The 25341-nt window shown below is 35.9% G+C and overlaps 1 pseudogene; it reads right to left on the reverse strand.

Annotated features, from left to right (window-relative positions):
• Positions 1-19140: 19140 nt before the first annotated feature.
• LOC121459159 lies at positions 19141-19318 on the reverse strand (annotated as a pseudogene).
• Between the last annotated feature and the right edge of the window lie 6023 nt (positions 19319-25341).

Consider the following 25341-nt stretch of genomic DNA (forward strand, 5'->3'; position numbering starts at 1 on the left):
ACATTGGCACAAAAGACCTAAATATAACCTCAGTAGCACAGACAACTAAGAGAAACAATAAATGGAACCTCCTGAAACTTAGAAGCTTTTGTAAAGCAAAGCACACTGTCAACAAGACAAAATGGCAGCCTACAGAATAGGAAAAGATCTTCACCAACCCCACATTGGATATAATCACATTTTAATCCACTCATTTTTGAGGAAAATCTAGGCTGGCCCTACATTCTGCTACTGTGAATAATTCTATGACAAACATGGGTATATGTCTGATATATCTGATTTATTTTCCTTTGATTATATATTTTTTCCTTCATAATTTTTGGTTTTTCTGGACCTTCTCATCTATAATGTTTGATCATATAAATAATAGAAAAATTTCTCCTGGAGAAGTATTTTAACAGTGTAGAGTACAGTGCTGTTCTCTTTGTATCTGTTTATTTGGTATTAACTTTCTCCCTTTAAATTGAAGCATTTGGTTTACTAATACTTAATAGAAATTTTTATGTTTTTAAGATTGATTTCCTGTTTTTGTTTCTTCTTTTTAGCTTCCTATTAACTCTACTGAGTTTTGAGTGTTCTTTCATTATCGTTTCCATGGAGATTATTCTATATTCACCTCTTTGATTCTGAACACTGTTGTTAAGCTCACATCAGTGTACTTCTGTTTGACTTCTTCTTTTGCATATCTCCTTATTATATATCTTACTCCTACTCACGTTACCAATCCTCTATGTCTGCAGTGCTCATTTTTATTCAAAACCCAATATTCTTAAGCAGATATTTCTCACACCTCGCTCTCACAAACCACCATTCTACACTCTATCTTGATGATTTGACTACTCTAAATTTCATATATGACAGGGGTAATATATGGATTTATATATTGGAATCATAGAGTTCATATGTTTTTTTCTTTTTGTACAGTATTCTTTTTTTTTTTTTTTTTTTTTTATTTTTGTCTATATAGTATGAGAAATTCTGGTAATTTCTTTTTTTTTTTTTTTTTATTTTTTATTTTAATTTATTTATTTATTAAGAATTTCTGCCTCGTCCCCACAACCGCTTCCCATTTCCCTCCCCCTCCCCCGATCAAGTCCCCCCCCCCCCCCCTCATCTGGAAAGCAGTGTTTCGGTTTCTCAGGAAATTCGGGATCAACCTACCCCTGGATCCAGCAATACCACTCTTGGGAATATACCCAAGAGAGGCCCTATCATACAACAAAAGTATATGCTCAACTATGTTCATGGCAGCATTGTTTGTAATAGCCAGAACCTGGAAACAACCTAGATGCCCTTCAACGGAAGAATGGATGAAGAAAGTATGGAATATATACATATTAGAGTATTACTCAGCAGTAAAAAACAAGGACTTCTTGAATTTTGTACAGTATTCTTAATGTTTATCCATGGTGCATCGTATCATAATTTCTTTCTTTTAAAGATGCATAATAATTCATTGTATGTGCATATCACATTAACTCATTCTTTAGTGAGTACTTGGGTTTAATGCTTGTTTTAACTATTGTGAATGACTCTACTGTGGAAATAAATGTTAAATATATCTTTGAGCCTATGCATTCAGCTCTTTGGGGTAAATGGTTATGCTATTTTGTTTCCTGGTTTCTTTTATTTTATATATGTGTGTGTGTGTGTGTGTGTGTGTGTGTGTGTGTGTTTCTTTTATTCTATATAGACATACGCACTCATACATGCGTATATCACATGTTGGGGGAGGCTACTTGTTTATCCCTGCCCACTTAGACACAAAATAATCACTCAGAAACAGTTATTTGCAACAGCATTTGGTCAATAGATTAAGCATATTGCTAGCTATCTCTTACATCTAGAATTAACCCATTTCCATTATTTTATATTTTACCATGAGCTTGTGGCCTGCCAACAAGTTTCTAGCTGGCAGCTTATGTCTTTTCTCTCTGGCGACTACATGGCATCTCACTGACTCTGCCTACTTGCTCTATATATCTCTTTCAGCCTGGATTTATTCTGTTAAGTCACTGGGCAAAAGCAGCTTTTTTATTAACCAATAAAGGCAACACACATAGAACACACATAGAAGGACTTCCTACACTATACACACAGACACACTGACAGATAGACAGATAGATAGAAAGAGACAGAGATCATCTATGGTTGTTTGAATGAGAATGGATCCCATAGCATCATAAGTCTGAACAGTTGATGGAACTGTTTGGGAAGGAGTTGTGGCTTTGTTAGAGGAATTGTGTCACTGGAGGTAGATAGGCTCTGAGGTTTAAAAAGCTTTACCTATTCACAATGTCTCTTCTCTGCTTCATGGCTGTGTCTTAAGAAATGAGCTCTAGCTATTCCTCCAGCACCATGCCTGACTACCTGCTGCCAAACTCCTCGTCTGATTATCTAAATTTAGTATTAGATGTTTTTTCATTGCTATAGCAAAATACCTTATAGAAACAAGGGTTAAAAGGGTTTTTTTTTTGTTTCATTGCTTCATAAATTTCAATTCATCAGTCTGTGGGAAGGAATGCTGAGTTCCCAGCAAGATTATGTTATACTAGATCAAGCAGCAGAGGGAGTTAGACCAAATCCAGAAGCAGATGTAACTTCAAAGATCCCACCCCTAGTACCCAACTTCCATCAGAAAGGTCCTACCTCCTAAAAGTTCTATTGTCTCCTGGGGAAGAAGCATGAAAAAATAAGCCTGTTTGGACATTCCATGCTCAAATCATACAATCTGTCCTTTTCTCCCTACCAAACTGGATTTTCTTTTCTATTTTTCATTAGTCATTTCTGAACATTCCTGAATATATCTCTTCAAGCTTTTCTTTCTCATTATTTTTCTCTTATCCTTCTGTAATTTTGCTTAAGATTTGCTAAAATATTTTATTTTGATCCACAAATATTTCATTCCCCATATTTTAAAAATGATTTTTTTGTTTTCCTCTTGTTCATATATTTGGAAAATGTTTATTAACCTTTCTTCATTTTCATTGATTATTTACTATGCTATGTCCATTATGTTATGAAACCATAGTTGTGTGTATATTTTTCTGCCATTCCTATTTGCATATGTTTGTTGTTTATACTTTTAAGCTAAAATTCTTCATGTGTTCACATGTGCTACCTGGTCTTTTCTACACTAAGGATTAACTATATAATATGTGGTATATGGCATATGATGTAATCCTTATATCATAGTACAGTCCATGAAATCTTTGCCTCCACACCTGTTAACGTTTTACTCCTTAGGCTACTTTCTTATATCTTTTAAGTCTTATAGGAGGCTAACATATTACAGAAATTGTAAAATGTAATGAAAGAAGTGGGAGAGAATCAACTAAATACTTCTTTTGTGAAGATTTTAATCTTATTCTCAAATCCAGCAGTGTGGTAGAGCAAGTCAGCTTGCTGTTATTCAGCTCTGTCTGGCTCATGGAATTATTCACATTAATTTCACATCTGTCTTAGATATTTTTAGGTGGAATCAGTATCTCTCAGCAGGGATTTGGATCTGATCATCATTGAGACTCCAGAAGTCTCTTCATGATTTATAGGCCACATGTTTGCTTCTGAGTCACACAAAATGCTCAGCTTTGTATATGAGTGATGTTTCTAAATTTCTAGCATGTTCTTTTTGCTCTACAGTATTGTATCTTGCTTTTTATTTCTTGTGAATCTTATCTTTTCTTCTTATCATTTTTTTTCTTTTTCAGATACTTTTAACTCAAGTGAAGTCTTAGAAACTCAAGAGGGAGATTTCTATAGCCCCTCACATAACATTGAGTCTTTAGGAGTCATTAACTCCCTCAATACAATACTGGGTAGGTGCTTATAGGAAGCTCCCTCAGTTCCCCACACTGCCTCGAGCCTTGGATTACATAAAGGCCTGTGAAATCTGGAGCATGTGTGCATATGAGTTTCATGGGTAGGATTCTGTAAAATTCATTTATTATGCACGTTCACATGTAGCTATAAAACATTAAAATATAAGTAACAACAAAGAAGAAAAGGCTATTAATTTAAAAGAGAGCATTGCTACATGGGATAGGTTGGAGGGAGGAGAGCAAAGGGAGAAATAATGTAATTATATTGCAATTTAAAAATAAAGCAAATATTTAAAAATAGAATAACTGGCTGCTCATTTTTGTTGTAGGAGTATTATTTCTGATGAGGACTTCTTTATGTCTTTTTTTTTTTCAGAAAAGATCATCATCTGGGTTTTAGTTTATTTTTGCTTTCTTTGGACTCTCACCTTTAATAATTACTTATCTATGGATCTGTCATCTACATTTAATCTATATATCTCTCATCTATCTCAATCTATCATCTATCTACCATCTATTATCTGTCTATCTATATCTATCTATCATCTATCTGTCTAATCTATATATTCATTTTTATCATCTGTCTATCTATTATCTATCTTCATCATCATCTTCTATCTATCATCTATCTGTCATTTATCTTTCATTTATCTAATCTATCTATCTATCTATCATCTGTCTATCTATCACCTATCTATCATTTCCATCTTTCTATCATCCATCCATGCCTCTTTTCTGTTTAACATTCATAAACAGGTAAATATTGAAGAGATGATAAGCTTTACTCCACTATTATGTGACAGTCTCTTGCTGTTTTCTTATTGACCATTAGGAAAAGTGTGTCTGAGAATTTTTAATTGAGTATTAGACATTATAGCAGAAACTATAGCAGTTTCTGTGAGGTTTTATGTAGTTCACATAATTTCATATTATAAATTAACTTGCAAATTCTCTGCCTTAACTAGGTTAGCCTAATTCTATTTTTTATTTAATAATTTTCTTTAGGTGATAAAATCAGTATTCTTTCCTCTTACCTACTGGAATTCTTTGTATTTATTATAGTAAGTCATATAGTTTCTAGAAACAAAACAATAGTTCTCTAAGCTGTCTCCTAACAATACCACAGGTAGAGATGGAAGAAGACAAATATATGTTGTCTTCTGCTTGTGGATATTTGTATACTTTAGTATCTAAAAGTATCTGATATATCCCATATAAGGTTAATTATGTTTTCTTTTTCTCTAATTTTTACTAAATTAATAACATGAATATTTTCTACTATATTTTTTTAATTTATTATTTATGTGTTTTATGAGTAGTAATATTTTGCCCTTTTGTATATCTACATTTCTGGCTGCTGTCCACAGTGACAGATGAGGGTTTTAGATCCTTTGAAATTGGAGTGATAGATGGCTGTGAGCTGCTATGTGGGTACTGGAAGTTGAACTCAGGTTCTCTAGAAGAGCAGCTATGCAGGTGATTACTGAGCCATCTCTTCAGCACTCTGTTCCATCAAGCTTAAGATATACTAGAAATGTACAGTTTATCACACACTTATAGGAAAATTCTTATTTAAAAACCCATCCTTTATTGTTTAAAATCTCTTTGAGTACTATCTTAGCTCTTTAAAATCTCAAGAGTTTTATTAATGCCATTATCACATTTTTTTTCTATTTTCTTGTTCTGCACTGTTTCCTAAAAGCCAGGAAACATTTCACAGTACCATATTTTAACCTTAGGTAATACCAGATTAAATCATCTTTACAAAACATGTCAACATCTTGTTCAAATTAGGATTTCCAAAAGTATAAGGGCATTTTGTATATCATTTACCTTCTTGGTGTTTTAGTAGCATAAACAGGATCCTCTTTAGCATACACAAAGCTTTTCTTGGATATTAATATGTTGATTTTGCTGCTCCCTGTATCTACCACTGATTTAGAAGAAGAAATCAAGGCACTACTTCCCAATCTTACAAGTCCCAGTGAACATAGATCGGTTGGTAGTATTATAAAAAAGATAAAGAACCTTGTAAAATATGATTAGCTGCTCAAAAACATTAAATGACTTGGTTTTTGAAGATAAATTCAAATAATGGTTAAGTACTCAGTTCATCACGCCAAAGGATCTTAGGAGACAACAATGTCAACCTCAGTTGTACTTTACACTGCCCCTGCCATTGGGTATAGGTTCTCTCATTAAAAAAATAAATTTATCACTTTATGTTTTATGTATTATATATACACACACACATACATATGATTGTATGTATTTGTGTATGTGTGCCATGTGTATGTGTGGAAATCAGAGAAATCTTAAATGAGTTAGTTCTCTCCTCCCAACATGTGGGTTCCAGGTCCTCAGTTTGGTAGTTAGTACTTTTACCCACTGAGCCATCTACCAGTCTTGTCCAGGAGTTTTGTAAAGGTCCTAGACAGCCTTCAGGATTAATATCCCAGGAGTCTCTGAAGAGTCTTATCCATGGTCTCTGAGTTTCTAGAAGCATTTAGTAAGTGTTCTCTTAATTTTATGCTTCATCTCTCATAGAAAAATCAATATTGGAAATTGGATAATTGTGTAAACAGGTAACAGCCACATATGGAACAGCTTCTTGGTAGATCCAGCATTCTCTGCACTCCTTACTTCTCCTCTCTTGTAGAAGCAATCTGCAGTCCTGCTTAAGATAAGAAAAGCAATCCCAATTAGAAAAAAAAATGTGCATCAGGAGATTTGGAGATTTTCTTTGGTGAGCAGTTGAAATAAGAGTTGCTGCAAATAGGTTATGAACAACATAGATATGCTCCAGGTGTTTGCAGAAACTCTGAGTTCCAAGAGTCTCAAGTTCAAAATCCTCTGAAGCTTAAATATTCGAACAGACAGCTTTGCATAAAGGTCACTTCCTCTAATTAGCATCCTAATGTTCTGCTTAGGAATGGAAACTTTACTTGAACTCTAACCTTCCTGAGAACCCAATCCTTCTATCAAAAACATGGACTGCCTACTTCTGATCTTACCCTGAAATATGTTCTTTTAGATTCTTCTTTTCTGCACCCCTTTCCATTTCAAAAACCATGAACTTTCACATTGTATGAATTCCACTGCTATTGGACATTCCTGGGTAAGACTGACTCTTTGAATTATTGTTGACCTTCAGTCACTTCTCTGGTTAGATTCTTTCTCCCGGGTCCATTTTCCTAAGTGCATGGGCACCTCATATTTTTTGAGTGTTTTTCATCTCCGAGTCTAGTGTGTACACATAATCCAATGACAATAGGGGTTTTCTAAGCGCATATAATGGCCTTTGGATAAGAACACACTGTGTTAACATGTGGACATGAGTTTAGATCCCCAGAACACATGGAAGAGTTGTGCATGGATGTCTGTGGCTTAACAGTGTTGTAGGCAAGAAAGACAGGCAGTTCTCTGGAGCCTGCTGGTCATCTATTTACCAGGAAAAAAACAGTTTCGTGTTTAGTGATAGACCCCATCTCAAAGGAATAGGCAGACCGTAGGAGTTCTCTCATGGCCTTGGCATACACAACACACACAGTACAACACACACATACACATATACACACATATACACATACATATAACCAAACAAATGCACACAAAATACCAATTATGAGTTTCTAAGTTCTGCGTGTCTCACAAACATCATTCACAGACTTAACTGTGCTACTGGTCTATGGTCCAGATAACAAGAATATATTTCCTAAATAATCTTATCAGGGACTCATTTCATGCCTACATCCTCCAAACCTCAGAGGTGTACAGCTGAAGACTTGACCTTAGGACAATGACAAAGCACACTCATTTTTGAATGCACTGCTGTTTTTTTCTGCTTAATACCACATCTGGGAGGATGGGAAATCTGAATGAGACTTGTAGCTGTTACAGCTAGCTCCATGAGGTGGATGAAGGTTTCTCTAGCATAGAGGTGCATAACTCTCCTTACTTATCTCCCCAACAATCCTCAATGACTAACCCTAAACTGTCACACTGTCATAGAAGCAGGTTGCCAAATTGGTGACAAGAACTGGAACTCTACTCTTCAAATCTTGATTTTCCGTTGTTTTGAAAATTATAGACCAGCACTTTTGTGCTTATATTCATGACTCTACCTATATTTTCTGAAAGAAATTTCTCTCCTGAGTGAGGGAAACCCAATATTCTCCTTATGTTTGAAAAAAAAAAAGATTCTGACTGAATGGGATACTCTGTATAATCACAGGGCAGCAATACTTGAGCCCCTTTAGATTCCTAGAGTTCCCTAAATGGGAAAGATAGTGCTTGATTGTCTTACAGATACAGGATCAAATGTTCAACAATTGTTAAAAGAAAGTTAGATAAAGTGTGGTTCTCCCCATCGGTGTATTGGCACTTAATGTTCATTCTTTCTTTCCCATCAGCAAAAGAACTTTCTAGGTATTGAGAAAACACTAGAGGGAAGCAAGCCCTGAAGCAGGCTCAGTGGTTTTTTTCTGTATGCATGCATCTCTGTTTTCTGGGACTGTGAGGCTCTCATGCCATCTGAAATAAAGGCTTAGCTGAAGGCTAAAGCCATTGAGTGGGGATTAGTGTTCATGTTTGAGAGGTACTCCCGAGGCCTTTAAGATTTCACTCAGTTAAAGGCTCTGACTTTGGAAGGGGTTATAGCAAACCAAGAGAGCCTGACATAGTTTAGCTTTAGAACAAAAAAGAATCATAGAAAACTCAAAATTGTTCTTTTTCTTTGGCTTGCTTATAAAAGGGTAAAAAATATATTGTGAACCACATTTCTCTGTAATAATCTTAGTTGAATTCTTCCTCTAGCAATCTTTTTTCTTTGTTAATTTTTTTAAATAACACATTTTTAATTATTTGAGAATTTAATACAATGTATTTTGACCATATTTACCCCCACCCCAACTCCTCCAAGATATACTTCTACCTTCCTACCACCCAACACTGTGCTCTCCTTTTTCATTAATTAAATTTATATTTTATCAACAGTTCACACATCCTACTGTTCTGTTCCCCCTCTGCCTCCCAACTGCCCTCCCATCCATTCATCCTCTGTACAATCGTACAGTTCAAACTGGTACATGTGAAACTTGATGGTGTCAAAATTTCCTATTCTAATTAATTAATGTGTATGTTTGTGTAGAGTTATTCTGCATTCTCTCATACTGAGGATATAGAGGTTTGAATGCTTCTTATATGTGCTTGGCTATATACTTGACTGTAGGTATCCCCAGGGAATGTGATTCCATGACTCATGCATACTGAAATCCAAGATGCTTAAGTTTCTTATGTATAGGTTTTTTTCTATTAAGTCTGTGCATATAATTTATACTTTAATTTCTAGATCATACAGTATAAAGGCTATGTATATTGTTATCTTACTGTATTGTGCAAGGAAAAATGTGTGCATTTGTCCACTGCAGACAACTGTTTTGGGGGGGGGAGGGATCCTTTTCATAATTGTTTGACTCCATAAATATGGAAACCTCAAATACAGAAGAACACTGTTATCTACTATGATAGCTCTGGCTGGTGACATTTCTACTTGATAATGACTCCTCGTCTTTGAGCACTAGTTAGACTTACATAGTGGAGATCTGGTAGAACCTGTTCTTATTTTAGATTGACAAATCTAAAATCATTGGTTCATGTATATTGTTTCATATATAAATGTGTGTTATATGTCTTTTTATCTCAATTTCTGCCCTGGAGATAAGGAGAAGGGAGATAAATGAACCTGGAATAAAAAGTAAAGCTTTTCTTTGGGTAATCTTATATCATAATATATTGCTAAAAATAATCAGAAGAGTAACAGCAGTCTATAATCTATAATTAAGTATACTCCTTCCTATTTTCAAGCTATTAGTGTTTTTTTTAAAAGTCTGCATCACTGCCTCATTTTACTGATCTAAATACCATCACAATGGAGACACTCACTTTCGATAAAGTTTCCCTCAACTGTCAGTGAGACCTTCTAATTTTCAAGTCTCAGTTTACAATTTCACATATCAAACTTCATTTATATATAGTTTTCATTATAAAAAGGATTATTATCATATGAAGAAAGCTTTTTGTTGTTGTTGTTGTGTTGTTTTCTTTTTCGAGACAGGGTTTCTCTGTAGCTTTGGAGCCTGTCCTGGAACTAGCTCTTGTAGATCAGACTGTACTTGATATCACAGAGATCCTCCTGCCTTTGCTTCCTGAGTGCTGGGATTTAAGGTCTATGGCACCACCACCCGGCTAAGAATGCTTTGTAACGTACAGACATCTTATATATCTCCTGGGTCTGTAGCATTAACATGCATTTCATAGAAATGTTTAGGTTTTAATTTGTGCTCATCTATATGTGGCTATAGCAACAAAGTCAGGGTAGGAGCAACTTTTTAAGAAATATATTTTATAGGACTGTCATAAAGTGTATATTGAAAGCATGTTATTTTTGAAGGTAGTGAAAAGATCTGAATAAGAATGCATAAAAGTTTTATACTGAAAATAAATTATATCTCTTGGATTTTTGCTAATTTTGGCCTTTACCATTTCTCTAGAGCTCCAGCGTCTTCTCTCACTCGACATTCATGTCAGGTGTACCTTGCACAGAAGAAGAGATCTAAGTGTGTAAGAGTTTGTTAAGATTCCCTAACATGTTGAAAACTAAGAAATATTTGGGATATGATTAGCTTAGTGTTGTGGTGGATTTGTGCCTGAACAGGGAGAATTCTGTGTGACAATTATAACCCTACTCTCATCTGTTTTCTGCCGCTTAGGATGGGGCTCTCAGTGCTGACCATTCTTTCAGGGAGCATCCTTGTTCATCCTCTCTATACCTAACAGCGTTTTGGTTCCACAGATAATTTTAACTTTATATTGTGAGTAATCTTTTATTTTGATTTATTTAAATCTCAAATTTGGCCAAAATTTTTAAGTAAGAAGGAGTCAGTTAATTATTACCACCTTATTCCATCTTCCGTCCACCTTCATGGATGCCCCTCTACACAAATCTCTCTCTCCTTTTCTTGCCTCTTTGTTTAGTTTCATGACACACTGAATTTAACCCAAGCTTTCCTTGTGACAGGATGTTTCAAGCTATAGTTAGAGCTAGGTGGGTTCAGCTGTAAGTATGAACTTAAGATCGGAATGGCCCCTCTCTTAGATTCTATCAATATCTGATCCCTGGACAGTGATGGTATCCATTAATATATTTTAAAATCACAATTCCCAAAGACTTTTTCAAATGGAATCTTTGCAAATTGACAGGTAGAGAAAAAAAGTAAATTTGTAGGAAACATATTGCCATATTAAAACTTTTCTTCCAAGTGCTGGTTTTCTTGAATGTGGTTGTCATTGTTTGAGGATTAATAGCTACCCAGACACTGGTAGTCTGTGTTGCTTCAGTCAGCACTGGCCACAAATGAGCCAGAGAAACTGACCTGGGGTAGCTCTCTGCCTTTCTTTTGTGACTGAAAGTGTGTTTAATGTGGATGATTGTAGCTCTGAAATTCTCATTTTAAATCTGTAGTGAAAGTGATATGTAGTTTTGCCCTAGCAAACAATTTTAACGACCTGTAAACTGGGACCAAGTGTTTACCAAATGTTTTAAAAATGAACTCAGGAGGCAGAGGCAGGCGGATCTCTGTGAGTTCGAGGCCAGCCTGGTCTATAAGAGCTAGTTCCAGGACAGGAACCAAAAAGCTACAGAGAAACCATGTCTCGAAAATCAAAAAAAATAAAATAAAATAAAATAAATAAATCTGAAATCTAAAAGTATTCTTTGTCCCCTTGCATAGAAAAATCAATTCCACTGATATGAAGACATATATGTCTATTTCTCCAAATATCTTCAATCTTCTTCCCTCTCTTAGACCCTTAGGAAAAATAATCATTACAGATATATGAGCCAAGCAGTTAACAGAAAACTTCTGGAGGTGTAGAAAGTGTCCCTGACACCATAAGATTCTCAAGGAGAAAACCACTGATGAGATTTTCTTTTCTGGCAAGGTTTGGGGGAGGAACAGTCTATTCCAGGGCTCTCATGTCCTTAGCTGGCCCTATTTGCTCATAAGTGAATGGCATTTTGCAGACAGGGAGGAGAAAACATCCTATAAGTGTATGTTACTGGTATCATGATGCATGCCATTTTTCAGTAACTAAATAGTGTTGTTTGGAAGTTGGATTTTTCAGAACAAGACAATTAAAGTTGAAAATTGTTCCAATTTGAGGTCTGAAAGACTGGACTGAGCCTAATTGGCAATGGCCCTTAGCCATCTTTTTGTGATGGAGTTTTAACATGCAGGAATATAAAGTTATTCTCAGAAACCAAATCCACATTAGTACTTTAAAAGTCACAGATAATTATGCATATCTGAAATAAAGAAAACCTGAGATAGAGTGAACGTGGCAAATTTCAAAATAAAAGAAGAATATATACTCCAAATTGCTTTACAGATTTTAATGTCTTTTAAAAATATGAAAGACAACCCAAAGCTGAATCTTAAAAATTGAGTACTTGTGTATCAATATTAAAAATCAAGCTTTATTTATTTGTTTCAATGTGAGAGAAAAAGAAAAAACAAAGGTTTTCTCCTGGAGGAATAAAATCTCTAAGCCCTAGCAGTTTCTAATAGTGTAGTACCTGTTGCTATGGATACTCATCATCCCACAAGAGAAGAGTAAAACATGGCCCAATCAGGATAAAAAATTATACACTCTTGGTACCAGTACTTAAACACTATGTATTAGGTACACTATGGCTTTGGTTTCATTTAAAAATCTATTGCTCTTAGATTAAAGCTTTCAAAGATGAGAATCAAGGGATCTCACCAAAACAAGATCTCAATGGCATAATTTTGATGAACTCTTTACTTCAAATTCTAGTTTTATTCATAGAAGGTTGTTCTAAGTATTAGTGTTGTAGTAACATTCTCTTCAAGTGAGATAATGTCACTCTAATGTTTGAAATCCTAAGCATGCAATGACCTAAAGAATCCACGGGTGTGGGAGGTCCTTCTGTCTCTGTGTTGTATTTATTGGTTAATAAATAAAGAACTGCTTTGAGTCTATGGAAGGGAAGAGCAGAACTAGGCAGGGAAAGTTAAGCTGTATGCTGGGAAGAAGAAGGGCTGAGTCAGGGAGATGCCATGGAGCCACTGGAGATAGACATGCTGGAAATTTGCTGTAGGCCACAACCTCGTGGTAATACACAGATTAATGGAGATGGGTTAAATTAGGTGTAAGAGTTAGCCAATAAGAAGCTAGAGCTAATGGGCCAAGCAGTGATATAATTAATACAATTTCTGTGTGATTATTTCTGGTCTGAGCTAGCTGGGCAGTCTGGACAAACAAGTGGCCTGATACTAAAAATTGGCACCAATGCGGGGGACTAAATCCACATAAAACCTGAGAGGGCTTTAAAAGGAATTCTAGACACAAAAATACAGAGTTGAACACAGCTTCTTGCTGTTTGCTGGTGGCTTGCCACAGTTTTCTCAAGAGCAGTTTTCCCTGATTCAGCAGTAGGTAGCAGGGAAAAAAAAAAGCCACAGCCATTTTAAAATGCCGGCTTTCAGAACCACATTACTAGTGCAAGCTCTGATTCTTTTGGGAGATAAAGTTTTTGGATGGGGTTTGTGAGTAGACTCCTGCAGCTTACTTAATGGCAACATGGACTGGCTGTGTGCCTGAGAACGGGGCTATGTGCGTGGCTCTCAGATACACAAGCGGCTCTGCCATGTTGAGCTGGGTGGAACAAGCAGAAAGTACTGTAAATATCATAGTAGTGTTCTCAATAATTGTATCCGTATGTAATATCTTAGGCAAGTTTCTTTGATCCTTTGTAGCATAAGCACAGCAGGGATTAAAATAGTGCTGACTGTTGAAAATTAGTTTTGTGAGTATCCAGTGTAATAATTCATGGAAGTTCTTAAAGTCCCCAGCCTATGGTGAAACTCCACACCCAAGTGTGTTACTGTGTGAGAAGAATAGCTGATAATGAGCTTTGTAAGCTGTTTAAGGTAAGCCCTCTGGAAGACCTTCATTGAACATGCATATGGATTATTGCTTCAATCCTGGAGAGAGTCAAAATAAATATAATTGCTTTAAATTTTAGCAATCTGATTTCAATTTTTTTCTATCAAAAATAGTTAATTTTGACTAATGAAGTACTCCATGCCCCCAGATTGCTGACTACAACTCTGTAAGCAGCCCACATTAAATCCAGACATCACATTCTTTTCTTCTCATGCCCCTGACTCAGGCTAGAGTCACCTGGTTAGGGCCGCTCTCAGTCTTGTACAAACTTAGCTGGTGCAATGGAAAGTTGAATTCCTCCTTGTGTGGTTCATGGATATGTAGCTTCCAATGTTCAGTTACTTAGCTGCCCCATGGAAGGAATGGCACCTTGAAGCCAGGCAGGAAGATTAAGTGTGTGTGCAGCCCTAGAAACAGTCACTTACTGAGAAGGTAGCATTTCTCACACTTATTCCTTTTTCTGTGCTTTTTCTCACATTTTACCTTTACAAATTTAGAACTCACCTTATTATATAAGAAATCCAGCAGAATCTTATCTCAAAAGTTCTGTGGCTCGTGAGTGACCACATGTATTACATCTATTTTGGATTCCCTTGTCTTTCTTTTTTTTTTTCCTCTAATATCCTAAAATAGCATTTACTCCTCTCCCCCAATACCATGTCTGGTTGGGTTTTCACATAAACATTATGTGAATATATGTCAGAGATTTCGCTGAAGTTAAGATAGCAACTTTTGGGCTAATTGGATGGAAAACCCACTGAAAGAACATTTGAGATCCTAAATCACTGAAGTAGGTTATTAAAGAAGATGGATAGAAGACGATGGTTGAGTTTGATATAAAATCAGTAACAATGAACTATGATCTTGGAACTTTTTCCCATGGTGCTGAAATTGTTTGCATGTTCACTAGACAGCAATCTACAAATTAACCTCTCCTACAAAGGAATTGTGGACACCCTGGCACTGTTTAGGCTTATAAATATTTTTCTATTTTCTGCTTCTAAATACTAAAGACTCCTAGCTTTGACTCCAGTTATCCATTTGAAAGATTATGTGGCTACGATGAGACCCTTTAGAGTAGAAAAAGCCATCATTCTGGAGACAAATGATACTGAAAGGCCAGAGCCTTGCATTTTATTTTCTTGGATCTTTATGCTGTAATAAAGAATCAGAGCTCCACCAAAATGTGAGAACTTCTTAGAATAAAGTCCTTATTCTGAATTTATATTTAGTCCCAAAGTTGAAGGAAGGATCACTAGCAAATAGCACAAGCAAGAAGATGGAACTAGTTAAATTTCCTTTAAAAAAAAAAAAGTTACCAATTCTCAATGAGCCGAGGGAGTTAAGACGAGTTATTTGCACCTGACTATGCATTTTGTGACCCAAGCCTCTTCACTCCATTCATTAACAGGGTTTACAGCTACCAGTGTTTTAAGGAAAATGCTTAAATTTGTGAGAGTTTTCATAATTGCCCAATGAGAATGTTTCAAAATGGTGGCATATCTCTGTACAGATGATGTGTTCTATGGGGTACTTAGTGGCTTATCCATATGCCAATATCCTACTTTTTACTGAAAGAAGAAACTCACCTAATTTCAGATGTCCTGGTGCATCAAAATGGTTAACACAATAGCTGGAACTGACTGCTTATGTTTTGAATGGCACCGTCACTCCTTGTTTTACCTGCATGCTTCATGGCTACTGATGATGGCTTGATGATAGTTGTAGGTCGAGTGCCACCATGATATGGCTTTCTGTTGCAATCTCTCGGCTGCAAGCCCTAACACCTAAACTCTTATGTGATTTCATAGTTGCTGAAATACTTGGTACGGTTTTTGCTTGTTAGTTTTGTCTTGTTTTGTTTTTCATCTCTAGCTTTAGACACATATTACTAAGCTTATCATTCCACATTAAGACTCAGACTTGCTCAACATGTAAGATTCAAAGTGAAGATATAACAGGTTAGTATACAGCATGCAAAATACAGAGAGAAAAATGCCATTCGACACCCTGAATCAAGTATGAGGCATCTACATTTAGAAAATGATATGCACTATAACTGCATTTTAATGTATCTAAATTTGCACACCTAATGTTATTTTAATGATTAGTCATTCTGTTGTGTCAATTTTGCTATACTATTCACAGCAAACGTAAATGATTTATTAGATCTCTGAACAATGAAATTGTAATCATTTCTTTATGTCCTAACCTTTTATTTTTCCTTTAATATCACCAGAAAAAGTATTCTAAAAGAATCCCTTTAGAATTACAAGAGTGCTGAACCACCCTAGGTTTATCTTGAGATTTTCTTGGAAGCCTCGTTTTTCTTTTTTTAAGTACAATTTCTATTATTTTGAGAACTTCATATAAGAGAATGCATTTACTGTATCTACATCACTCTGCCCTCCCCTTCTCTGATACCTTCCTCTAATGTTAAGGATCTCTTCCTTAATTATTACACACATAAACACACACACACATGTGCAGACACACACACACACACACACACACACACACAACTTCCTGAGTCCTTTCACATTGCTTATCTGTACATATGTCAAGAGCTCTCTGCTCAGGATCACACAGCCTATATGGGACTCGTCCACTCAAGAGACTGATTATCCCTCTCTCATATATAAAAAACACTATCTCCCAGAAATGTCTTCTGGACCTGACAAGAGCATTACATTCATGAACTAACAGGATTTACTGTTGCCTCTAGAGATTAAGCCATTCAACACTGTAACATGGAGTAGAAAGGGATTGGTAACCTCCTACTCCCAGCGGAGGAACTATGTACAATTTAGAGAAAAGCCAATTTTCTCTAAAGTTGGCTTTGATAAGTTGGCTATACTCCAGTGGATGACCACACACCCAAAAGTATATAAATATCACAAATGGGTCATTAAATTTTTAAAAAGATAAGATGAACTTGGGGGTTGGGAAGTAGGAGCAGATATGGGTAGAATTAAGGGGAGCAATTGGAGTGAATATGATTAAAATACATCTTTTAGAATTCTCAAAGAACTGCTCAAATATGTTTTAAAAATTAAAAAGCTGACTTTTAATGAGCTGAGAGTGTAGCTCAGTGGTAAAGTATGCATCATTGAAGTCATCCTCCACATGAACCTTTTCATCTTGAGTTTATAAAAGTTATAACTAACAATATATAGTAAAAGTACCATATAAGATGCAGTAAAGCAAAAATATGTGAGTAAAATATGAAAATGCAAATCCAAGACAGATTCTCAAGATCTAAAGCATTTAATATAACTGAAATTCTACTTTTTAACAAATGTTTTCACTAAATTATCCTATGTGTTAAAATGGTTTTTTCAAGTCATTTTTAATTCTTTAACATCACACCTGCTTTTATTTTCCCTAACCACACACTGTGTCAAATGTCGGATGTTCATTTTTACAGAGTTCATTCAGAGTTGTTTCCTGGGTTTCTGTGAAAACCAAACAGTAATGAGAGACAGAAAGATGGATGTTAGAGATGTGTTCTAAGTCAGAGTGCTGAAAGTTAGGGCCTCTTTACCTTTCCTGCCGTAGTTTTTATCAGATCTGTGTCTAGTCTATGTCTAGTTTACACAAAGACTTTGTTTTGCAAGAACAGTCAATAAATGATAATAGATGGGAGAATAATTTTATGTTGTATAAATACTTGTGCATCTCTTCAAAGTGTTTTTATATGTTAATAATTGATTTATGAATCAACAAAAGTTAATGAAACTTCAAACAGTTCATCTGTCTATAGAAAATTTGTGATAACACCTCTGTGTGTGTGTGTGTGTATGTGTGTGTGTGTGTATATCTCTCTTCCCCTAACTCTCCCTCTTTCTTCCCTAGTGAAGAATTCTAAGATAAAATTCACATAAGGGAGCTACTGTACTGAGTTTATTTATTTACTTAAGACTAGTGACTGATTATCAATCATATAACCTGCTTTATTAAATCCAGATATTTAAAAATCTTCTTTGGGGTTTAAGATGCAATATACTTTCTTTTTCAGAATTTTAAACATATTTGAAATTTTTATCTGAACTTTTTTTTTAAATAAAGGAGACATATATCAGTGTCTTTGTGGACAACCATGTTTGTTTCTATATTACTATCTTGAATGTTTGAAAATATTGAAACAAGGGTTGAGATTGTACAGATGGAAAGTCTTCTTAATTTAAACCCTAATATACTCCATGTTTGTTTTTCTATTTATTTTCTATTTTGGTCAATAATAGCCAGAAATGAGAGCAAACTCTCTTTTTACTGTGTAAGATATAAGTAATTAATGATAAGGCAGTAGGTTAATATATCATACTTCTAAATGCCCTTTGACCGAAGAATGGAAAAGGAAAATGTGGTACATTTACACAATGGAGTACTACACAGCAGAAAAAAATAACAACATCTTGAATTTTGTAGGCAAATGAATGGAGCTAGAAAACATCATTTTGAGTGAGGTAACCCAGACGCAAAAAGATAATTATCACATGTACTCATTCATAAGTGGTTTTAAAACATAGAGCAAAGAAAACCAGCCCACAAATCCCAATCCCAGGGAAACTAGACAACAATGAGGACCCTAACAAAGATTTACATGGATCTAATCTACATAAGAAGTAGAAAAAGACAAGATTTCCTGAGTAAACTAGGAGCGTGGGAACCTTGTGGGATGGTTGAAGGGGAAGGGAGAGGCACGGAGGGGAGCAGAGAAAAATGTAGAGCTCAATAAAAATCAGTAAAAAAACAGGTACCTCAAAAAAGAATGTAGTTTTTTAAAAAAGCAGATTACATTAGCTTATAAATAATATAGTCTTATTAGTTTATTCATTATGAAAGTGTATGTGCATGTATAAATATGTATGTATACGACTGTAATCATCACATGTATGTTTATAGACACTCAATACACACACAAACTTTATACACATAAATATGTATATAATTGATTATATATATAATTTCTTTTTTGGTATCACATGGGCAACACTTGAAGGCCCATAATTCAAGAATAATGCTGTACAAAATGCTCAAGAGACCTCTAAAATTCATAAAACCAACAGGGCATCAAAACGCACGGCTTTCCTTGGATCTTCTAACATCTTCAGATTCATTATTTAGATTAGTTCCATAATATCTTTGAACTATTTCTTCTACCTGAATATTTGTTGACATGTTCATGTATCTTCACAAATGTGTGTGCATTCACTTGGAAGACAGAAGTCAATGTTGCTGCTGTTATTAACGTCTCAACATTTTTTTTTTAATTCCCCAAGGGATTAATATGGATACCTCCGTTCCTGGAGGTACTGCAATACCAGGTCAATGAGTGGAGTGGACAGAATAAATTTCTACTTCCAAAAATCCATTTAATATGTTGTTCTCAGATAGAAGATGTATCATATATTAAATTGATAAGAACAGATACTACACTTGATCTTAGTCAAAAGGTGAGAAGCGATCAACATCTTATTTTTTGAGACAGACACTTTCACTGAACTTGGAGTTTTACAAGCGAACTCCAGAGATCTATGTCCCTCTGCCTGCCATCACTGGGCTACCATACACAGCTTTTTATGTGGCTACCCATACACAGGCATGCTACCATATACAACTTTTTATGTGGGTCCTGGGAACACAAGCTCATATCATCATGCATGCATGTCAAGAATCATTTCCAAGTCCTGTTCTTCCTAAAAATGCAGGTAAAGATTACATACTTTTAATTATAATAGAATATAAGCCAGTGAAAATTATTCTGCAAGTGGGGTGATGAGCTAGCAAGGACTCCACTGAGAGTTCATTGCCTTTGCAAATCCTAATATAAATATAGAAATAAGAGAGGTAGTGAAAATACAATTAAGAGAACTGTAGGAATTACACAAAGTTTCATAAACCTATGTAAGATAGTTCTAACAACATTTGCATATAGATTAAGAACAAATGTTCAGGGATTATTTCATAAGCACTTTTAGGAAAGACAATATTAAAATAATCATTTACAGTTTTTAGATCTATAGGAAACTTGGGAAGACTGAATAGTTCTTACTCATCCCACATATTATCTCTGATGTTCTTAATTTGTGCTATGGATTGGATATAAGATATCCAGGCGTTCACACACTGAATGCTTAGTCCACAGGGCAGCAATGGGAAGAGCTAACTGGATTCTGAAAGCTCTTATCATCAATCCAAGGATTAGCTCATACCTTACAATCAATTTATGGATGGTCTTGGTTGGAGGAAGTGAGTCACTGAGGTGGTACTTGAAAGGGTAGATCTCTTCAAACCCAAGCCCATTTCTCTTTCTACCCCTTTCTCCTCCCTTTCTATGTCACAAGGCAGGCAACTTTGTTTTCCACAAACTCCCCTGCTGAGAAGTTCTGCCTCATCATGACATGGGAGGAGCAGTGGGGCCAGAGGACCATGGGTCTGAACCGATGAGTCAAGCAAACTACATCTTTCCTTGTTTAGGTGCTGTCCTCAGGTGTTTTGTCATGGGGATGAGAAGATGATTAGCACACATGAGTAAGACGGCAGCATTTGTTGTAGTTGAGTCAGTATTGAATCACTGTTGAATAGCTTAAGTCACCAGTTTATTCAGAGATCCTGAATTGTTTTATTTTGGTTTGCTTTTAATTTAAAGACTGGCCCATTGTGTTGTAATGCTAGCCTAGATGCCGCAATCTTCATCTACTGGAGTGTGTGTGTGTGTGTGTGTGTGTGTGTGTATCTGTGTGTGTATGTGCATGCTTGCATATCTACTTCTCAAGATTGCCTTACATCGTGTCCTCACCCTGGGCTCCTTGGCTGAAGCAACATCTTATAATTTCTCATGCTTGATGACTTTCACTGTGTTGAGAAAGAGAAGTTAAAGGTTTAAGAGAGCAGGGAAGCTAGCAAGAACAAGAAATGGAATGAGAGCATAAATATTTAGGCAAAAACAAGCAAAAGAAAAAGCAACCAAACAACAAAAGCTAGGCCCCTCAGCAGAGCAATCCTTAACTTGTACTGATGAACAGCATGTGCATGCCAAGGGAAGCCCCTGCTTCTTCAAGTCAGGGCTGGGAAGTCCCTGCCCCCCTCATTTTCTTTTTCACCATCTGTGTTTATTTTCAAATGCAGATAACAAGATATTCTTCAAGTTAAGAGACAAAAGCAATAATAAAATGTCTGGCCTTTCTACAACAATATAATCCCAAGGATATTTTGCTAAATTTTATATTTTAGTTCCACTGTGTAACTGGCATCGTGAGAACAAAGTGAAGCTGTGAAATAGTGTTGCTAGTTCCTAATTTTCCATACACGGTGCATGATTCATTCCCAGGATGTGATGAAAAGAATCGGTGGCCAGGTTTGTCTTTTGATATAACCTTTCCAGGAAGAACAAAATGTAAAGGAAGGATCAAGGAACTGTTATTATAATTAGTTCTACACAGGAAAGAGACAAATAACACCTTTCTTAGTAAGCTTTATGTAAAAGTCATCCTGGCAGAAGACAAAGGACACGGATGCTTCATGGTCAGTGTCATAGAAGTGACAGAAGCAGAATCATTTGTGTAAGCGTTGGAGGGAAGCAGAATATATTATTACAAAATGTGCTGTAAGGGTTCTTTCGAGCTGATGTAAATGAAAAGAAGCTAAGGAAAAGTCCTGTTTCCCCCCTTAAGTACCTAAGAGCAGCATATGAATTCCTATAGTCCTCTGCTCTGCCAGTAAGGACTGTTACCAAAAGAAGGCTTTAGACCATTTAGATGCTTAGCTGGGAGACAGTGCCAGAGGATTCCACTTAACAAAGCTTCTGGAGGAGTCCTCATCAAACTCTGTATAATACTGTGTATTTGCATTTGCTGTTTTCAGCTCCCAGAGACTTAAAGTCCTTTCTTTCTCCTTTGTCATTGCTCTAAAAGCATTCCTTGCCAATGCCACATAAGAAAAAGGTCTAAATCAGCTCTTTGAGAGTTACTCTTTGCCTGAGAAATATGCATATTAATGAACCTATGTTTGTTCTTTTTAATTTTTGTGGATCAAGGACCTGGATAAGCCACTCCTAATGTGCAGAGTGTTTATATGTAAAGCATAACTGAATACATTGCAACAGTAGAACATTATTGCTATTTTACTTAATACTATTAGCTAAATTAAAATGGTGAGCTAGCTATAATTATTTAATTTTAGCTATTAACAACAAACACAAAATGTCACAAAACTGGGAATCCAGCTATCAAGAAGATTAAATAAGGTAAATTTGCAGATATATATAGTTCTGAGAAATGTGTCATATTGTAGTTTACTTTTAATAAGATAGGGTCTGTTTCCCTCTCTTATATTAAATAAATTTGTGTTTATTGGTTTAAAATTGAGACCCATACATCTTTGAAGCATTTGAGAGCTGGAACTGAGTATGTACACGTAAAACCAGCTAAAAAATTTTTAAAGCAATAAATATATGCATTGCTTTAAAAGCAAGCTTGGGCTTGTTTTCCTCTGTATGTTGCATATTCATGTTCACGTGTATATGTAGAGGTATAATCTCTTCTATGCATATGTATATAGACAGCAGAGAACAACCTTGTATGTTGTTCCTCAGGTGCCATTACCCTTCTCTGAGGCAAGATCTGCCACTGACCTGAAAAATACCTTACTTCTTCACCTGTCTACAGAAAACTTTAGTCCATGATTTTATTCTTTTGTCTTTTTTGGTTCTTATTGAGTATCAACTACTGTTCATATATTCTGCATTTGAGTCATTCATCATACCCTCAGATATGCACAGACAAAGACACAGACACTAGATGAATATTTTCTTTAGTCACTGGCCTATTGTTTCATCCCCCTGGATATTATCGTTGTATACCAAACAACGTGAGACTTCGCAGTGATAAGTAATCTGTCTCATATCTGTATTTAAGCAAAACTGTAATTTAAAATTGGAATCGGATCATTTCAAATACAAAACTCTATTCAGGGTGACAGGAAAATAGCAGAGGGATCTGACCTTTGTTGTTACTTGTAGTGGCAATTCATTTGTATTTTAATAAGTAAAACTTGCCTGAAGATCAGAGATTTAAACAGCCCCACTGGTCAGCCTTATAGACCAGGCAGTGGTTATACACACTTTTAATCCCAGTAGCCACACTAGTTGCCATAGAAACCAGGTAAGCCTCTGTGTGTTTCTGAAGGGCTGCAGAACCAGGTGGTATAAAAGCTTCTGTCTACAGTTGCTGATTTGACAAAAGACTCAGAGACATTCAAGGCTGACCTCTCTGCACCCCTTTTGTATGTGTTTCTGCCCAGGGAACAGATCGGTTTAATTGTGCCAGGATCCTGAGAGAGAAGAAAAAGAGAGACCTATTAAAATGGAGAGACAACACAGGGCAACAGAGAAGGGAGTCTGGAGCAGACAGACAGCTGCCCAAAAGCAGATCTCATTAGAATCTTCATAACATCCGTCTTAGCCATGCTTTCTGAGCTTCTCATTTCCTGCCAAAGTACAAGCACAATTCTGGAGAGGTAATTTTAGTAGGCTTTTAAAGTAAAAGGAGGATGAAGTTATCAGGCTCAAGGAAAGTTACAAAAAATATATTTTAATTTAGAAAGCGTGTAGCAAATACAAAAGTCATTTTGTAAGTGGTAAAATTGAATCATTTCAACTTATCTTGCTTCCTTTACATTCTTTACTAATGACTCACTGTAACAAAGAGAAATCTATCATTCACTGTAAATAATAAATATATTCCCTCTTGGCCATCATGATATGTTATGGGGGAAAGTCTTCTGTTTTATGTTAATTTCATTGGTTAAATAAAGAGACTGCCTTGGCCCTTTATTAGATAGGCTGAGTAAACAGAACAGAATGCTGGGAGAAAGAAGTTGAGTCAGAGAGTTGCCATGATTCTCGCACTCCAGACAGATGTAGGTTAAGATCTTTCCTGGTAAGCCAGCTCGTGGTGCTACACAGAATATTAAAAATGGGTCAGATCAATATGTAAGAGCTAGCCAATAAGAGGCTGGGACTAATGGGCCAGGCAGTGTTTAAAAGAATACAGTTTCCGTGTAATTATTTCTGGGCATAAGCTAGCCATGTGGGAGCTGGGGTAGCCAGGTGCTAGGAATGTAGCCCGCTGCTCCTCCACTGTAACAGATATGCCTTAACACGGAGTCCATATCCGATTCATCCTGTGAATTAATTTAGAAAGAGTTAGGTACCAAATAGTAGTGATATCACTAGGCAAGATCAGAGAAACAAACTCCTGTATTTTGCTGTAGTGGGCTGCAGGCAGGCCTGTTTTTTGTCCTGCCCGGCTTCCACATGGTTAACTTTACACACGAAATAACAACACACAAACTGTATTCTTTTAACCACTGCCTGGCCTATTATGTCTAGCCTCTTACTGGCTAATTCTCACATCTTGGTTAACCCATTTCTAATAATCTGTGTAGCACCAAGAGGTGGTATCTTACCAGCAAAGATTCAGCATGTCTGACCTGGTGGCTGGCTCCATCGCGTCTGGCCTCACTTCCCTTCTTCCCAGCATTCTGTTCTGTCTACTCCACCCACCTATATTTCTGCCCTATCAGGCCAAGCAGTTTCTTTATTAATCAACCAATGAAACAACAGATAGATCAAGACCTTCCTACATCATTTTTCTTCTTTGATTCTGCTTGCTTCAGTACTGTCCTCAGCAGCTACTCTTATATTTTTTATTTAACATATATATTTGTTTATGTCAGTATACATGTATGTTTCTTTTCAATGTTTCCTGTCTTAGAATGTCAAATACTTGACTACCTGAAGAAATATTATCATGGGTTATTTATGTAACGTTATTTCATCTGCTAAATCCATAGACGACCAGGTAACAATTTTCTTCTCTTAACAGATCATTTTAATCTCTTATTTTGCTTAATTAAACTTGGTTAAAAGCTAGCAAACCCTGGCTTTTTAGTAACTGGTGTCTCAAAGTGATAAATCTATTTAGTTAGAAAGCACACATATGTAACAGATGTCTCATGTGCTAAGACCTTAAAAAACAGAATTATGCAACATATATGCTACAGGAGATTAATCTCTTATTCAATCCTCAAGTTGAATCTAGATTGTTTTGCATAGATAAGACAAGAGAGCAACAGGGAGGTAAGGGGCAGAGCACCCCAAATAGTAGAAACAACAGGAGACAGGACACAACTGTCTACAGGCATCAACAAGCACTCACAAATTCTCACTAATGGAGCTAGTCTGAGAATGACTGTCTTGAGGAACTTTAGTAGATTGCTAAATAATTTGGAAATCTGTTAGAAAATAGATAATAGAAAAGTGATATTGACATAGAGAAATAAAATAGAATGAAGTTTTAGAAACAGTAATAACAGTAATATAGTGTGTGGGTTGATTGTATGTGGAGTTATCAGAAGAAGGAAGAAGAATTTGATAGCATCTGACCACATGTGATAAACTATCTAGAGGATGATGTGATTTAAAAAT

Source organism: Microtus oregoni, unplaced genomic scaffold, assembly GCF_018167655.1.
Source record: "Microtus oregoni isolate MIOR12 unplaced genomic scaffold, Mior012 000018F_ref0000195, whole genome shotgun sequence".
In the NCBI taxonomy this organism is placed as follows: Eukaryota; Metazoa; Chordata; class Mammalia; order Rodentia; family Cricetidae; genus Microtus; species Microtus oregoni.